The sequence below is a fragment of the Phalacrocorax aristotelis genome, chromosome 13 (genome assembly GCF_949628215.1).
Source record: "Phalacrocorax aristotelis chromosome 13, bGulAri2.1, whole genome shotgun sequence".
NCBI lineage: Eukaryota > Metazoa > Chordata > Aves > Suliformes > Phalacrocoracidae > Phalacrocorax > Phalacrocorax aristotelis.
Genome location: NC_134288.1, coordinates 8,239,522 through 8,257,860, shown reverse-complemented (window position 1 = coordinate 8,257,860; position 18,339 = coordinate 8,239,522). Strand labels below are relative to the sequence as shown.

The 18,339-nt window shown below is 39.3% G+C and overlaps 1 protein-coding gene across 7 annotated transcripts in view; it reads right to left on the bottom strand.

Annotated features, from left to right (window-relative positions):
- NCOA3 (nuclear receptor coactivator 3) overlaps window positions 1-18,339 on the bottom strand; it is an 88,199-nt gene that overhangs the window by 49,171 nt on the left and 20,689 nt on the right. The gene's annotated exons all lie outside the window — the stretch shown is intronic.

The window sequence follows — 18,339 nt, the reverse complement described above, 5'->3', positions numbered from 1 at the left end:
AGAGCCCAGAAAAATGCAATTTTTACTTCACTGGCTGAATATAATGCATTATACATGGCAACATCTACCCAAGGTCAAAAGTTTAGTGTTTTCAAATTTTAACTTCCAAAGCAGAGTACTGTTACACAGGCATCATCACCACACTGAAACTAACGGAAGTATTTCCAAAAATCTCTGGTAAAGTCACATATAATGCTTTAATATACACATTCCAACAAAATGGACGCATTCAACATCAAGTCAAAAAGAACCTGAAAGAGGAGACAGTTATCCTTATATCCACCACCAATGCTGCATTTTTTACAGTCCAATTTTACTTGACCAACATTTTCTGCTGTAGTAAATCACTCATCATAAATTTCTAATTGTATCTTGCCAAATGAGCCCAACAAACCGTGCAAAGTCTTGGAACACTAGGTGTACAATAAAAGGGTGGGGTAGGGATCAGAATCGCAGAACTTTCCATTAAGAAGTGTTACTTTTTAATGTGACATAAATACATCAATCATCCCTATCTACAGTGCAGTCCACTTAAAAAAAGCGGTTCATTCCCCAGCTCCCCCATTTGAAACCACATATAATTTATCATTCTGTTTATATGAAAAATTATTACTATGCTACCGTTATCATGCCAAATGGTGAAATGTACTTTAAAAATTTCCCTGTGATTACCATGTTAACAGGCAGGTGACTTGTTCCGCAGCTAAGTCTGAATGAAGCACTATGACAATCTTCCGTGATTTTTTACTAAAAGTATTAGCCAGTTATCCTGCACAGGGTAAAAGCTCAGTGTGTTGAAAGATCATGAAATACACATTGTCATATCAATGCCTTTCCCTCTCTGTGTTTGAGGAATAAGTATTTTGATCCATTGAAATTTAAAATACTTCTACTGGGATTTTCAGAAGCACATAGCATTGGTCTAAGCCTGTTTCTGTTAATTCAATGAGAATTCTATCACCAACTCCAGTAGAAATACTAAGGCTGAAATTAGTACTTCTTTCAAAATTTTACCTTCAGCAGGGGAAAAAATAAAAATCTTTTACCTGAATATCTTTATTAACTTCAAATAGAAAGGTACAGTACATGTTCTGTCCTATCAGAAGACTTAGAGCACCCAAATTTTATGTAGAACTATTTTGCAAGTTAATTATAAACATAGATATGCACTGTACACAAAGCCAAGAAAAACAGATAAAATAACTCCATTTGCTCAACAGACACCTTTAAAGAATATTCTGGTAATACTATCTATATTAAACCTGGTATCTGAATTGAAACAACTCGTATTTAAAATTATTTCAGTCTACTTGGTGTTTTCTAAGAATGTCAATAACCTACAATATTCGTATTTTTTAATTTAGAAAAGACACACTTTTTTACACACTAACTGTCCATTAGTTATAGTTACGATAAGTAATCTAAATGGTCTTTCATCAGCTATATTGAACACCAGTGTTGCAAAACCAGAACAATAACTGCTGAAAGCAGTGGCAACTTACCTCTAGGCCTACTACAAAAATGGCATTATTTGTAGCAATATCAACATCCAAATAACATCCTTTGACTGCAAAAGTTATTATAAGCACTAATCAAAGCAAACTATTGAGTTTCAGCAGTATGGAAAAACTCTTCAGACCTTTTATGGCATGAGAAAGAATACAAAGTATGAAAAAGTCCCCTTGCACATTTAATTTACAGTATTCACTGCATCTGCTCTGAAACCAACACTGGTGATGTGAAATGAGAGCTGAACAATCAAGGCAGAAAATGTAATGAAAATGTTGTATCCTAAAATAAGTTGCCTATTCATACCAGCAAGAAGATGTATAGTTCTGAAGAGTAGCACTTCTATGTTCTGTTTCAAAATAAATATCTAACATTACATACGTCTTAATGCTATAATCCTCATACTGGCATTTCAAAATAGGTACTTTCAAAGAGATAGATTAGTAAGTATATCCCATATTAGTGTGGCAGACATATAAAAAACAAAAGGAATGATACTAAGAATGACAAAACAAACTGTCAAACTAAGGGCCACAGTGTACCTACTACCAACCAGGGAAAATATCCTGCGAAATGGAAAGCAGTTCACTCAAGTTAGCTGTAACTGGTGAAGTCTTAAGTTTTAAACCATAACAGAAGACATACAATGTTTCATTGATGAATTCTAGAATGTTTTCTTAGTCTTTAAATTATTTCCTTCTATTCTCATAACTTTTAGAAAGATTACTAGATTCTTTCATTCATTCTAAAGCGAAATCTGTCACACTTAAAACCAAAGTGAAGTTTAGTTCAGATGAGAGGTAAACTGCATCCAGCTGTCATGGAAGAGGTAAATGCCCCTTATCTATGAAGGGTAACACTGCCTCAGATTACAAGAGCCACAAATCCTGCAATTTTGCAGTAAACACCAGTTATTTTTACTGCTATACACATCTTTCCTAGGTCTAGATGTTCTTTAAAATTCAAGGATCTGTGCAGAACTCTGGATGATGAGTGGGGATTTCTTAATATCTTTGGGCAAGTGAAAGGGTTACCACTTACTGCCCTGCCATTACTGCATGGGCAGCTACTCATGGACAAATTGCTCATTACTAGCCACTAAGATGTCACACATCACAGTGGAGCTTTTTAAGCAAAATGAAACTGGTATCTTAAAACATCATTCTGCAAACTGCAGTGGTTCAGGATTGACAAATAACCGTCACACGGTACAAGCAGGGCAGAAGTTCCTCAGTTTCTCATCAGAGCATCTAAGACACGACTGAAAAATTGTCTTAGGTCTGCTAGTTTATAGGACTGAAAAAATCTTTAAAACATCTTTAAAAAAGGCAGGTTTTTAAATGATTGCACTTCAGAGACACACTGCATTAAGTTTCCCAAAAGCAAGGACTAATTTTGCTTTACAGCTCAGCAACTCAATATTTTCCTAACTTTTTGAGCCAATGAATGACTAGCAGACTTCAAAGTTTCTCAGAAGCTACCCTGAAACTTCATAAAACCATTAACAGAAGGACACTAAGAAGACAGCATGAATGGTCTACTATGTATAACAGTGCCATTAAACAGTATTAATCTTGCTCTGACAGAGTGTAAAGGCAAGCAACTACGAGAATTACAACTTAGAATGCTTTTACTTCTAGAAAGATCGGAAAGTATGTTCTGCATACCTGAAAAGACATAATTAATATTTATATTATGTACCCATAAAATAACAAGAAAGCAAAGAGAAGGGTCATTTCCTTCAAATAAAGATAGCATTTCTGGCACTAATGTGCTCATTACCAATACCCGTTTGCCACAGAGGCATAGAATTCACTATGTCGTATCATATCAGAGCCTCACCTTACTCAGTACTGAAAAAGGGTCAATCCACCAAAGGGAGGTTTAGCTTCCCAGGAACCAGTAGGAAACTAATACATGCCATTGAATACCCTTATAAATATAAGATCTACTAACTATAAATATTTCCCTATTCAAAAAAGACAAAATACTTTTTAGTATACTAATAACTTGCCTGATATCATGTGCCTGCTAACTGTATAAGTAAATTTTTTTAAAATCTATTTTAAATGGTTTTCCTTTTCATTTAACAGGATGCCCCCATTGTCCTCCTCATAAAACACACCAGACTCCAGACTGGTTTTATGTGTCATGCTCTGTTATTCAGCTTCTGAAAACCTCAAACATTTATTCTCTCTCCAAATAACCATTCTGCCTCTTATAGCAAGCTTAAGCAAGCTTCATATTGATCTTAGTTTTCTTTACTTTCAACTTTAGAATATTTCTAAATAAGATTCCTCTGACTGAAATCCTCAATTCTAATCCTGTCACAACAACATGAGAGCAATGCTGACACAGGACCCAGGAGAACATTATATAGGTGGTAGAGAATCAAGGTGAAAAAAACAAAAGAAAGCTAAAACAAAGAGACAGAACTGCTTTTCCTACTTTAACCGTATTGTGGAGAAAAGAAAGGGAATGACAGCTTTTGAAATAACAAATCACCTAATGAATATTCTGTACAAGAAGCTGGAAAAGACAAAAAGAAGCATAATTAAAGTTATCAATATATTCAATATATATAAAAGCATTAATTAAAAATTCCTGAAATTAGTATTACTGGAAATGTTACTATCCTCACGGGTGTTTTTCTTACGAACAGCAGTCATAGATGAATTAAAAGACTGTGACCATCACAGAGCTTGCAATTCCCCTTCCTCCTCCATTTGCATAGCCAGGATAATTCAGGTTTGCCCCTTCTATTTATAATTACATTAAATAGGCATTGAATAAAAAGCAACATTATTTCTCCTACTGTAAGACATAAGAAATGCTTCCCTCAAATAAAATAAACTTTCTGTAATTGTCTATGTTCAGTACACAGGGTCCTTTTTCCTCCCTGGGACAGACAAAGCTTAGCACTTGAAAAAAATTCAGATAGGCATCACTAATTTTTCTGTTCTCTATCACATCACAGCCCTGAGGTTTATTATGGAAGAATGTTTGCAGTGGTCTGTTCTAGTGCTGGAAATGGGAATCTGTTTAAGTAGTAACATCCAAACTGAAAAATACTCATCCTGTATTTCACAGCGTCATTACGAAAGACTACAATAGCATGTGGAGCCAGCAAGACAAAAGACATACTGGCATATCATTTTTGCTCTGGATCTATTTGTATTTGTCAGATGCTTAATTTATCAGGACATTCCCTATTTTTATCTTGAGAACTAAAATTGTTTACTGTAAGGATTACAATAGTATTATTTTAAGGATTACTGTATCGTGCTTTTAATTTACTTATCTTTAAGAAAACTATACATTTCTACTGCCACATGACAGGAGGGAGCGAACAATGGGCACCATGCAGTGATACATCATGAAGAATTTTTGATATCACAAAGTGTAAAGTTGATCCCTTTTGTTGTTTCAGCCTTTCAGATCTAGACTGCAGGAGACTATTGTAAGGAGGACTATATACCATAAATGAGTAAATGCAACAGTTAGAGCACTTCAGCCAATCTTCTGTTTTCCTTCCTCCATCTGTTCAGGGATGTGGTGTCTCTACTATTTAAAATTCATGTACTGCTTTGAGAAGTAGCCAGATAGGTTATACTGATTATAATCCAAAAGGACAAGTACTATATGCTCAATAAACACCAGAAGGAAAGTTTAGGGAAACCAGAGCTACTGACAAAATAGGATTGATAAGGAAAGCTTTCCACAACACACCAAAAAAACGTGAATGTGAATTGCAGAGAGGATTCTACATTAGCATGTGGAATTTCTTTGAGCAATCCTGTCCTGTCCTGTCCTGTCCTACCCCTTCACCGCAAGACCCACAAACAAACAACCTAAAACCAGTTTTAAACTGTGCTGGAAATACAGCAGGGTCTTCTAAAAAGACTGCAGAGTAAACACCCTGGTCTGCTACTTCAGGAGAAATCAGTAAGGAAAGTCACTGTTTACTGTCCCTGTGGCCTGAGAAGACCTCAGCCTACAACAGAAGCTAGGAACAACCTGGCTATTAGGGCACATCAATCCAGAAACCTTTATGAGCGACAGCTGTATAGATAATGCAACCTACAGAGATAATAAATGCATCAAGTCCTTTCAGCTACAGCAGCCAATCCCTGTACTTACCCCATTTTTCAAGAAAGTGCAGGAGGCGAAATACAACTCACAGCAGGAGGTCTGCTTCACTGAGATCACACCACTTTGTTCTATCTGAAAAACACTGCTTTCTACATACTGTTTTGTATATTTTTAAAAAAAAAAGAGGACAGATTTCTTGACACCAATTCCTGAACTCTAGTGCCAGAGAAACAAGACTGTGTGTATGTACACATATGCTTAAAGGAATCAACATGTCTGCAGCTCAAAATTTTTTGCATCTGTTCATCTTGCTACATCCCGATGGCATTCAAGAGAACTTACAAAAATTATGATGCTAGCAGAGAAGGTGAGAGAATGAATACACTGGCGTTTGGTTTGTTTGGCTTTGTTGGGTTTTTTTGACTGTTTTTAAGAAGTTGCTGCTATAAACCTGTTCCAATGCTAGAGCAAAACTGGACATTAAACTTGGTTGAAAGTCCGTTGAGAAACTCTAGATTTGATCAACGTATTTCTTAGAAAAGGTAAATCTCCATATCTTACACAGCTATTCAAAGAGAGCTTTACATTTCAGGAACCCAACCCACTAATTTTGTAGAGGACCAGAAGTTTACTCCTCACTGGAGATCTGCAACAAGGATGCAGACAGAACAGTTCTGAGATGAACCTATTGAGGAAGCAGCAGAGAAAAAGCCACTTATTGCATCCCATGATGAAACACTTGGGCTGCAGATAGAAAGTTTCAACACTAACTGAAACAGAAATAAAAGCAGAAGACAGAAACAATGGCAATGTTTTAAAAACAAACAAAAATCTAAGTTCCAACTACTACGGGTCTACTCTTTTTCAGCGTCATTTGTGCCTGCGTGACATTTAGGACCCAACTTAGCGGGAAGTGGCAAGCTTCAATACTAGATGCCAGAGTCCAGCTCACTGTACAACTCTGTGATCAAAACCAGGAGACTGAGGGGAAATTAGCCAGCAGAAATTTGAAGCACACCACAGAAGTACTGATGAGTTTTGGAGTGTAAAATAATTTTCCAAATTGAGAGGTTATGCTCTAGCATTTCCTCTAACTCATCTTTCCACCCTTCAGTGAAACGTGACAATAGGAACTGCTTACTCTAGATAACAGAAAGAAGAGATGAAAACACCTTGGTGTGAACTTTTTTTTAAATTTCTCATTCACAGTTTGGAAATGGGGGGGGCTGAAAATTCTAAGAGGGCAGCTCCAAAGCAGCAGATTGCAATTCCCCCCTGAAGAAACTGGGGAGATGTAACCAACCTCAACATCTACTCTGAATAAAGGCACAGAATAAAACAGTACAGAAGACCACATTTTCTTTTCATTTTGTGACTGCGTGTTTAATGCTTTTTGGTTACAAAATGTATTGACGGTATCCCTGATACCCCTCTTTCTGGCCATTTTCATTAGAAGTAAAGGTTACACTAGTGGTTTTCGCATGATCAGCAGTTAGCTCTCAATAACAGTCTTCAGTAACACTCCCCCCAAAGTAGGACACTTTGAAGTTATAGGATTTACAAATCTGGTGAAATTTGTGTTTCTTTAGCTCGAGAGTCAGCTTTCATTTTTTTGCCAGTTTCCCACCCTACTGCTGGCACATGCAATAATATTTTTAGAGATCACCAATTTCTAACACTAAAAGGCACGTAAACCCAATGTTACCACAATGCAAGCACGCAACTGATCAAGAGGAGCCTTTCAGATAGAGAAATTTAAATGACACTTCAGAAACAGAATTCACAAGTGATTCTTAGGGCCTAGCAGTTGTTACTCTCTCTTCTTTCCTTTAGAAGAACATTTATTCCATTTCACTGTGATAAGCAGTATCATTTGCAGCTTCAGTGCAGCTCCACTGTGAAGGCAGACGAACTGCCACAAAACGGACAATGAGAAGCAGACAGGACGCACACAGGCACAGGGAGGACAGAACAAAGAATCACAGGGAGTGGGGAAAAATAAACTATATAATAGCTGCTGCTTGGGAACACTAGCTGGAACGAACAGGGAGGCCACCAACTATCATTACAAGCGCATGTTTCTTTTGCAGTTGCAAGGAGAACTGCACACAAGAGGGGGCAGGGGATCTGCTATTAATCATATTATATTCATTGTTCCCTTGATGCTGCTGGCAGTGCTTCAGGAGACTCCCTCAATTCCCAGACAAAACTGCAGTGAGAACAGCAGCACTCCAAAAACAGCCCACACCGAGCCTTCAGCCTTGTCCTACTATGTTAACACTGCCGTAAACTAAACACTACTTAACCACTCCGCTGCTTATTGAACTGAATTTTTTTAAAAATGCAAATCACAGCAGTTGAGGGTCCCACCCCACCCAAATCTCTCATTAGGAAAACCAACACGCTGCATAAGTCTGATGAAACTATTTGCAAGAACAAGCCACTAGAGAGGTGAAAACATCAGCCTCAAGTAGTCAGGAATCAAGTTTCTTTGTTGAGGAAGAGTTTTGAATGTTATCTCTAAGTCAGGTGCTGAGTGACTCCTTGATTAAGTGGCACTTAACGTTCAGTAAGCTTAATGTCCCAGCAAGAACAGCAGGCTGATACCTGTGCCTGGGAGCAGGGGAGGGAGAAAATGGCAGCTGATGCAGCAAGGTAACCAAGTCAGCCATTCTTTTGTCAGTGAAGACAGACGTGTTTAAGGGGAAAGAAACGTGGATTAACTGAATCTCGTATTCATACTTCATTGAAAACGTAATGCTACTTTAATTTGTCTGGTTTGGCAAAGCTACAGGGGAAAGGTGACTGTTCTCGACCACAGATATTTTTTTGTTGTGACAAACTGCATAGTGTGAGAGTGACAGACGCTCCAGTTCGGTCCAGAATGCGTTAGAGGCGGCCTCCCTAAATAAAAATTCATAGCCTTGGCTTCCATGGGCCCCTGACACTCTTCAAGTTGCCAGTGAAGTTCAGCTGGCACCGCTTGTCTCCCAGACTGAACAAATATATTCTTTTGTTTAAGGAAGATACGGAAGAGTAGAACAGCTACAGTTAGGTAAATATGCATTTAACGCACCAGCCTACGAACGAAGTAGTAACGAGACGTTTCTGCCTCGGTTTTCAGTACGGAGAAATCACTTCGCTCTCAAAAAACACCACGTTTATCAAGCAGCAGGGCTGACTGCCGCCAGCCCGCCCGATGACTCACCCTCCCTTCCCCACTTTCTAATTAGCCGCGATAGTCAGCATCAATTCGGTGGTTGTTTTTTTGTTTTTAACCACACCAAAAAAAACCATCTTGGAAGCTGACGAGCGGCCTCCTGCTGGCGTGCGGGTGGGGGTTTTGGAAGCTGGCTGCGGCTGGACGCGGCGCAGCTCCCCCGTCCGCGGGGCACGCAAAGCACCGGCTCGCGCGGGCGCGCCCCCGCCCTCGGGCGGCTGCCGCATGCGGGACGGCACGATCCCAGGGAACCCGCTCAGGGACGGGGGGACGAGCCGCGGGCGCCGGCAGGGGAAGGCGTTCCACCAGCGCGGCCGCGGGGTCAAAAGTTTACCGTGGTTTCAATTTCACCTTTCCGCAGCCAATGAGCGCGCGGCGGCCCCAGCGCGCGGCGGGGGCAGCGCCGCCCTTAACCCCTTGCGGCCCGGCGCCGCAGCGGAGCGCAGCGGCCCCCGCCCTCGGCGCCCCTCGGGGCAGCGGGCCCAGGAGCGGCGCGAAGCCCCGCAGCAGCGAGGCAGAAGTTAAGGGCTGCAGAAGGGGGTCCCCTCGCCCCCCGTTTTAGTTGAAAACCAGGCCAGCAATCTAAGGGGTAGCGCCGGCTCTCGGCCCTATCACAGCAGCGGGGCTGCAAGTGACAGCGGCGAGGCTGTGCTGGCAAACAGGAAAGACTGACCTTGCGAAAGGGGAGGGCGGGACAAGCCCGGCACAGAATTGTCGGAAAGGGTTCCGAACGCGCGGCCAGAGCGGAGCTGCGGGGATTTACTTTGGTTCTTGTCAAACGAGGACTCGTCCTTGCCCTGGCGTGAGGCCGGGCAGCCCAAGGAGCCCGGCCGCGCCCTGCCCGGTCCCCACAGCGGCCTTGGCAATACTCGGCTCAGGGTGTTGACCGCAAAACAAGCCATCCCCCTATCTACTCCCAAAGGATGGGCATTGAAGTTGTGGTTCTTGGGTACAGAAATCTTCAGCTTTTCAGTCTTGCACAGGAAAACAAGCAATACCTAGCCCTAGAAATAGAAAATGGTCTGGATGTGAGACATTTGTAATATAGTGTCTTGCTTTGGCACAGAAAAAGAAGGTGCATCTTAGTCTCCACTCCTTTCACGGTTACAGAACTAGGGGAAGAACATAGAACTGGCTTCTTGTTCCACTGTATGCCTCCGTTCTGTATCAGTGGTTCAGGTTATATCATCTCCTAATCAGTAGTTCTGATTTAAAATTTTAATGGAGAGAATTACATCTGGACTCAAAATACCAGCACTAGCAAATGTAGTTTCACCTCAGGGACTACTGACTTAGTGAATCAGTACACTGTGGAGTATCCCAAAATCCATGCTCAGACCAGTTTTATTCTCTAAGAGATTGACAAAAATGCCGAAGACAGCAAATACTGAATGACACAATCTGTGATTGTGCTTTGGCATCCACTTGATCTGGGAAGTGAGTATCAACCACACTTGAACACGGAGAGCAACAAACTTATCACATCTTTATTGGCCTTGCACACCACGAGGAAAGAGGACTTTAAGTGAAGATTTGGATGAAGAGTTCTCAATTTGGTGCAATAACAGACAATATAACATGAGGCAGCATGAAGAGAAGTGTATAAAGCACATAGTTAAGGCAAATTCAGAAGCAAAGTAACCTAAGAATGTTCAACACAGCAGAAAGGGGTGGGGTTACACAGACACTGACATGAGCGAGTGGCAACTCTGACTCAATACCAAGTAGAATGGCAAGTCACAACATACACTTGCCAGGTAAACAACATCGAATTAAACCATTCCAAAACAGGCAGCAGTCAAGTCAGAAAAACTTGAGAACATGTATGTTAGCATACTCAGATCTCCACCACAGTGCACAATTACGAGAGTCAATATAATTGTGAAGAGGTAAAATGACTAAATATGCCAGACATGCAGAAGAACTTTATGCTGAAGATGCCAGTTAAATAAAGTAGAACTCAGTTTTCAAAACCCTGAAACCAACCAGATGGTAAATAGTTCAAGATAATGCACATGACAACCTACAGGAAAAAACATCAGTCAGGTGGCAGCTATTACTAATTCTCCAGAAAAATGCAGTTTGAAAATTGGTAAAATGATCTTACACAGAATCTTAAAGGCATTCACAGCACTTTGTGATGATGAAAGGCATTCTGGTCTCAGCCCTCTGTGTAGGTACCCAGGGAGGACAGACAGATATCTTACGAACAGCTATGCCAGCTGAAAATACTGCCAACAATCTCCTTTTTGTTAGTTCAATTCACAAAAGTTTTGGGCAAGAAGATAATCATGCAAAGCTCTTAAAACCTGCTTCAGGAATAGTCAACCACTCAATTTAAGAGCGGCCAACAAAACAATTGCCAGCTCGTAGGCAAGGTCAAACAGTCATTTCTTGAGCAGGCACAGGTAGAGTCCTTTCTCCATCTATGCAAATAGGCATAACAGCTCAATACAGCTACTATGAGGTTACGTTTAATGCCCTGAGAGCCGCTAAAAAAAGATGCAGTAAGTGATTAAAATACATCAAGTCAAAGTTGAAGACGTCATGAGGATCTTAGCTGACTAAGATCATGCCGTACTACCAAGCTTTTCTACTCTAGTTCAAAAATGGTAAGACACCAATGAAAATGCTATCAAATAACATTGTATTTTCATAGTTTAGCTAGGCTAAAATAGTTTTGCCAATAGTAATTTAAGACTTAATTACATATATAAAAAGCTGTTTTCCTCTCAGTAAAAAAGCAGTATGTTTTTGTTGTTTTACCTTCTCTAAATACAGTGTCATTTTAGAGAAATTCTTTTAAATTGAGATATCATAAATAAATTCCCTTTTTATAAGATGGCCTCATTTTAAAAGAAAATGGATGCTATAAAATTTTACATCAAGTCAGCATGTTACCAAGAAGCTTTTCTGTGTGTTCTGAATTTGATTAAGACAAGCCAAGGTCACTTCCTGAAAGATGCCTACCACTGCAGCTGCAAGCAAACTAGGCTCCTAGGAGCTCGAAAGCTGGGGGATGGGAAGCCGCACTAGCAATTTCTAACACTGTCTCCAAAAATACACCAATTACAAAACTTGACTAGTATTTAGAAGTGTTTACTAGATCACCACAGAAGTAACCTATTAACTGAAGTCTGAGTCTGTGTAATCATGTTTTCAAGCAAAAAAAGATTCCCGATGATGTACAAGCATGTCTACAAAAAAACCAAATAATTCTGAAGACCCTTTACTAAACTTTATGCAATTCTCTTGAAAATGTACTTTTTATTTTTAACCTCTATGTTTTATTATGCCGCTCATGAAGCTACCTTGAATTAACAGCATGTCTTAGTCGCGCTGAAACTGTGAGGCTCCACCCAATCTACACTGTGTCCTATTCTGAAGCCCTTTAGGAAAAACTTCAGGAAAGCATGCAAGCTCTTTCCAGAAGTCTAGAGCATGCATTTCCCCAGTTTCTGAAGACTATACCTATTGTTTGCAAAACCAATTAGAAATTAGCTGTGTTCACCTGTAATTTTAAAGATATTTTAAAATATTTTAAAAACATGTCATATTTGCATTATGCATGAGGCCAAACAAATGTGGTTTCTTCAATTCCCAGACACAGTTAATGCTTACAGGTCATGAAAATACGATCCATACCAAAACAGTATTTTTTGCTTTTTGTGTGTACAAATAAAGATTCATACAATTTGGAGTACGAAACGGGGAGGGGTGGAGAGGAGGAGCAGATTGCTGAAAAACATTTAAAACCACACACCAACAGACATTCCCACAAGGGCATCTGTTAGCCTAGGAAAGGGGCCCCAGTGACTTTATTTATGAACACACATGCTCAATTTAATATACTTCATCTTTAAAACAGCCTTGATATACCTAACATTGCAACTGAAGTTTCATACTTGGCCTAAATCAGGAGGATCTACTGAATGAGAGTTAATTTTTGACAAACTGGTGACCCAAGGAAAAAAAAACAACAACACTGCTGGTTTCGGGTGGGCATCTGCCTAAAATAGAAAAATACTCTAAAGCATATCATTACCTATGCAGGCACGGCTACATCTGTGGTTAAGGATGCCTAACATTTTCCATCACAGAAGCCTGTTTTAATTCTTTAGTGACTCTCTCTCACACACCCCTCAGAAGTACTTCTTGTGGAAGACTTGCATTAAATTGGTTCAGACATTTAAAAACAGAGTGCAGAACTCAGCTGAACAAAATATAACCTTTTATTCAGTCCAAGAAGTTAAAGCTTTAGAAGAGAAACTGATCAAATGACTGAACAAGCCAAACTTCATCTTGCTACTCCAATAAGGTATCTGTACAGACAGTAAGTGCCTTTAAAGTCTTTGAACATGCTCAGTTTTGTTTTAAACCACTTGCCAAGACCCTCGAGTATTTTATCTAACCAAGTAAGCTGTGTCACTGCACAGCTCCTCTGTGCTGACAGGATAGAACATGCTTTATCACCACATTATAAAGACCAAGAGCAGCTTCTCTATAAACCTGCCAGCTACGAAGCAGTTCAAGTGCCTGGCAGCACAGTCGCTAGTGAACAGGGACATTTTTCTAGGTTATACTGCCCCACCCATACACAGCACCCACAAAACAGGAGGCAGCACCAGGACCAAGGGCTCAAAGGCCACCCTTCCCTTCCCCCCTCCTCGCAGTTCGAGATCCCAGTTGAAACCACAGATGGGGGTCTCAGCCAGTAGTTCTAGAAACACCCTGCTCCTGCCCCTCTAGTGGCTAGCCCATGCTCAGCCCAGGGACCAAAGTGGTGTCAGTCTGCTCTGGGGGATTCCAGATGACAACCTTGCTGGCAAACGGAGTAGAAATTTCCTTATGGTGAGTTATACTATTTTTTCCATATGCTTTTTGAAGGCATACAGAAAGTTACACTGAAAATACTAAGGTTGCGAGGTCATTAAAAAAAAAAGGTAAAATAGTATGGTCAACTCCAACTCTCAACGCTTCTTCCTTTAACCCTTGTTGCAGATGATTAAGCACATTGCTGTGTAACTGTTTATTAGACTCTACATGGGACTGGCACCAATCAGTTCACAGAAAAGACTACTATACACTTACTTACTTGTATCATCTCCAAAGTACGTTACTATTTCGGCAGCCATGTTCACATTACTATGCCGTGATAACAAATGGTCTTATAAATGGAGAACTGAAGTCTGCCCAGGACCCCATACCCTAACCTGGCCTTTGCCCAGCATGGGTACATAGGCAGTTTCAGTGACATTCAAATTAGGACACAGGCGGTTTTTTTTCCTGGGAAGAGTAAAAAACACTGATCTATACTGCCTTGATTATGAGAGATCGCAACTTCCAATTAAGAATATTAATTCAGAGCAGACTTTAAACTAGCGTTTCAATCACTGATATAACTGCTGGAAATATTTACACCCACCAATAAGGAGGAGCACATGAGCAGGACTCTACGCCTGTACAGTCCATAAATCACCTTGGCTTGCCTGCGGCACATTTTGCTAGTCAGCAGATGCAGTACTTACGGGCATTTATTCATGCCTTTGCACAGGAACTAAGCTATAGAATTAATGTCAGTAAATATATTATTTTACACGGTAAAACAACTAATTTTAATCAAAGCTCTGGATACATTACCATTTTAAAAATGTAGATTCATATTCTGAAAAAGTGGCTGAGTGCTATGGGGAGAGGGCAGGGGAAGACAGCTATCCATTAGGGGTGGCCATATTACACACACAGGCTTCAACAGGAGTGAAATGCCTGCTGTGTTAAGAGCGCTTTTTACAATTCCACTTGGTACCTCTTTTTATCAGGCATAATTTTTTTTCGTTTATTGAAAAACACAAACACACCCTTTGCTTTTAAAATTAGATCTTGTCCTCCTCTGACCTAATAATAATAAAAGGTCCGTTAATGAAGTTTCCTGAGTTTTTGGCATAACTAGACTCTCAAATTTGAGAGTATAAGATCAGAGACCAAAGCAAAGGAAGTTACTGAAGAAAGGAAATCAAAATAGTTTTTACGTTTTCCATGCATAGCATCAGTGCTTACATATGATTTACTTCATTGTAAGGAGTAAGTACAGCTACTTAATACAAAGGTGACACTTCTAAAACACAATTTGACCTTGAAATATGGAAATGTCCCTAGCTCAATGCTATAATTAAAATCTGATTAAGTTTGAGTGTAGTTAGTATAGCTGCAAAAGGTGTTCATTTAGGTCAACACAAATGCTTACCATTCAAGATTTGAAGTGACAGCTATCTAGAGTATACCAATAAATCTGAGCATTTCATTAGCTAAAAATCCCTTTTGCTCTATTTTTTCATATACCTCACTATATTTCATATTCATAGTGACCAGAGCTTAGTAGAATACCTTCAGCTAAACTGCAAAATAAAGGCAGAATAGAATCACTCCCAAATTTAGTTAACTTGTCTCTCCACAGTACAGTCAAGTTATCTTGTCGTATTTCACATGTTGCCCATCCTCTGCGTACCAATGGTTATAACACAGAGCACCTGCTGAAACGTACCGCACAAAACTGAAAGCTGAAATGTTATTTTACATGTCACTCAAATCTTAGATTTCAGGTGTCAATTATTTAAAAATTAAGCTAAAATGGAGGAGGAAAAAACCCCAAAGGTTTTTTCCAAAGTCTTGTTCAATGCTATACAAAACAGAAAAATAGCACCTAGAGAGAGATGATAGACTAGAGAGTCACAGAGTCTCCTCCAAGGCCTACAACAAAAGGGCAAGAGGCAAGCTTTGCTACCTGCAACAAGTTAAATTTCAGTTTTTAAATAGTGGTTGAACACAGGAGCCCATTTCAGAGAGCCTATGAAATCTCTATGCTAAGAGACCTTCAAAACTTGACTGAACAAAACCCCGACCATCCAGCTCTAATTTTGTTCACAGTGTTTGGACCAATGATGCATCATTTCTCTACCATTTTCAGTAAAACATTGTCATCAGACAATTACGTAGTGTGGCCCAATGATGAACTGGTACCATTATAACAACGGGCTACTAAGACAAGACTACTTTACAAATGATCCTATTTTGTCTTAATTTTAAAATGTATTACCACATTCTTTTTGGTGCTGATTTAAGCATGTATGCTTTATTAATCTAAGGTACTCTTTACATTTTGCATACTTCCGTTAGTATGTCCAGTCCATCTTTACTGGACACAAAGTATGTATTCCTGACCACCACATTAATTCCTACCATGAAGGTTTTAGTTTTTTTTTTTCCCAATTTATGAGAAAAAGGAGCGTCGTTTTGAATAAGACTCTCAATGCCCTCTGGATTTTTTTTTTGTCCAAACTTTACTATTCTTTAAAAAGATTTTTCCATTGCATAAAAACCTTACACTTTAGTTTTTCTAATGTTCTGTTAAAGAAGCAATACCTTCACTTTCATTAAAAAGACGTTTTTCAACAAATCTCATATTAAGCCCCCTAACTTCCTTACAGCAAGCAGAAAATCAGTTTTGCTCATTAAAGGTTTTATACAAACAGCACTTCTCAAACACTGATGTTTATCTGCAGAACTCTCCAAAATGACACTAGCATCATATAGCACAGAAATTCCAAGTAATTTTAGGAAGATTTGCAGCCATTCTGGAAGTTAGTACAAGAGGTCAGTGACTGCCAAAAACAGAAAAAGGGATCACATCCTTCCAAGTGCCAAAAACATTTGTAATGTTTTGTTTCAGATCCAGTTGCTTCCTTGTTTATAGATAAATGGCTAAGTAGTTGTGTAGTTTCACAACATTAGGAAGCAATTTTATGTATTTTTTATAGTGGACTGGAAGAAGCGCCAGGACAGAGCTGTTGAATTTTTATTATTATTACTTTTTATTACGTGCATTGTATCTTTAGTTCCCATACAAGTAGGAGCGACTGAATTGCATCTTACACTCAACAAAACCGTGAGCTGGGGAACCACTGTTTGGACATTTGTCTGCCAATGAGACATCACGATGCATCCACCACAACTTAAACAACTCCTCTTTTACCAGACTTTGTCATTCTGCAGTTTAATTCGAAGTTTAACTCGATGCTAAGCTTTCATGTTAGCGTTCAGCCACACCTCTGCACTGAGAGGCTTTTTTATGAGCATCTGGTGAGCACATCAAACATGTAACTAACTGATTAGCACCAGTCATGCATTTATGTCATACAACTGGAGTATATCAGCTATACAGCGTAGCTGATTCAACGTGTTTTCTTGTCAGTAATCACCACACTGCATTTGTCCAGTTAAGTGACCTTTTATTACACTACATCACACTTCCATGGAACTCAAAAAAAAAAAGGGAAGTTATGTTTAGGTACACCACAGTCAGAATCTTATATTCTTGGGCCCTGTCAAAAATTTTAAGAGAAAAGTTACTAATATTGTCTCTAGGCATGGCATAGCTTTAGTATTTTATTTTTAAAAGCCCACTAAGTATTTTTAGTGTACTGAACAGTTCATTAAAAGTTCAGAAAGTTACAAAGCCTTACCTACACTTGAGCATTCACCAGTAGGAAGCTTACTTTGTTAGATTCTCATATAGATTAAGCCTATAAATAACAGTGTACATACAATAACAGGATAAACACAGCATACCACGGAGGGAACCCAAGAAAAGAACATACAAAAATTAAGTCTGATGTCATTAGTTCTGTCTTAACGAATAAAAATGCTGTTATTTAAGGTTTTTTTCACTGCAAGTAGATTTATGACAGACAATATGCTTAGACAAGTGTCTCCATCCAGTCAAGAGCAAAAGTTATTTATTCCTTCTCTCCACCACATATTATTTACCTCAGTGTGTCATCTGTCTGCAAATCATTGCTTAGGAACTGTAACATTTTCATAAACACAGCTATCTGAAAGAAAACACAATCTTTTCTGTGCTTTGAAGACATCATTCTCCAAAGGTTTTCCTTCTGCTGTCTCATTTGCTTAATTTTGCTTTAACCTTCCCTTATTCTAATCAAGCTAGCTCACTTGAATTTTATTTCAGGGCACCTGCTAAACTCCAGAGTGAAGAGGCTGATCTTATCGGAAGAGACTATTCTGAAGGAGGTGCTTCCTTCCTTGAGACCAAAATCCCATTGAATAGAATGTCCAAAGTTATCAGTTTCACTACTCTCCAGCAACAGGTATAGAGCGTGACACATTAACCTATTTGAGTGTTGAAAGCTAAATTGGTTACTCCAGAAGTTAGGTAAAAAAAACAAAACAAAACCCCAAATAAAGCAAAAAACCCACCAAAAAAACCAGAACCAAACCAAAACCCACCAGTGATTAGCCTGATAGCCACTCTGGGCCCCAAACAGCTTTGTCTAAGAAATACCATTTCATCACCTTTGTTTCAAAAGAACTGTTCTAAGTAAAGTATTCACATCATCAGCTACTTCAAAAAGAAGAAAACTGTAGTTTCAGTGATACAGAGAATTAAAAACTAAAGGCAGATATATACACAGGATGCTACGACTCAATCCCACAACTTTTAA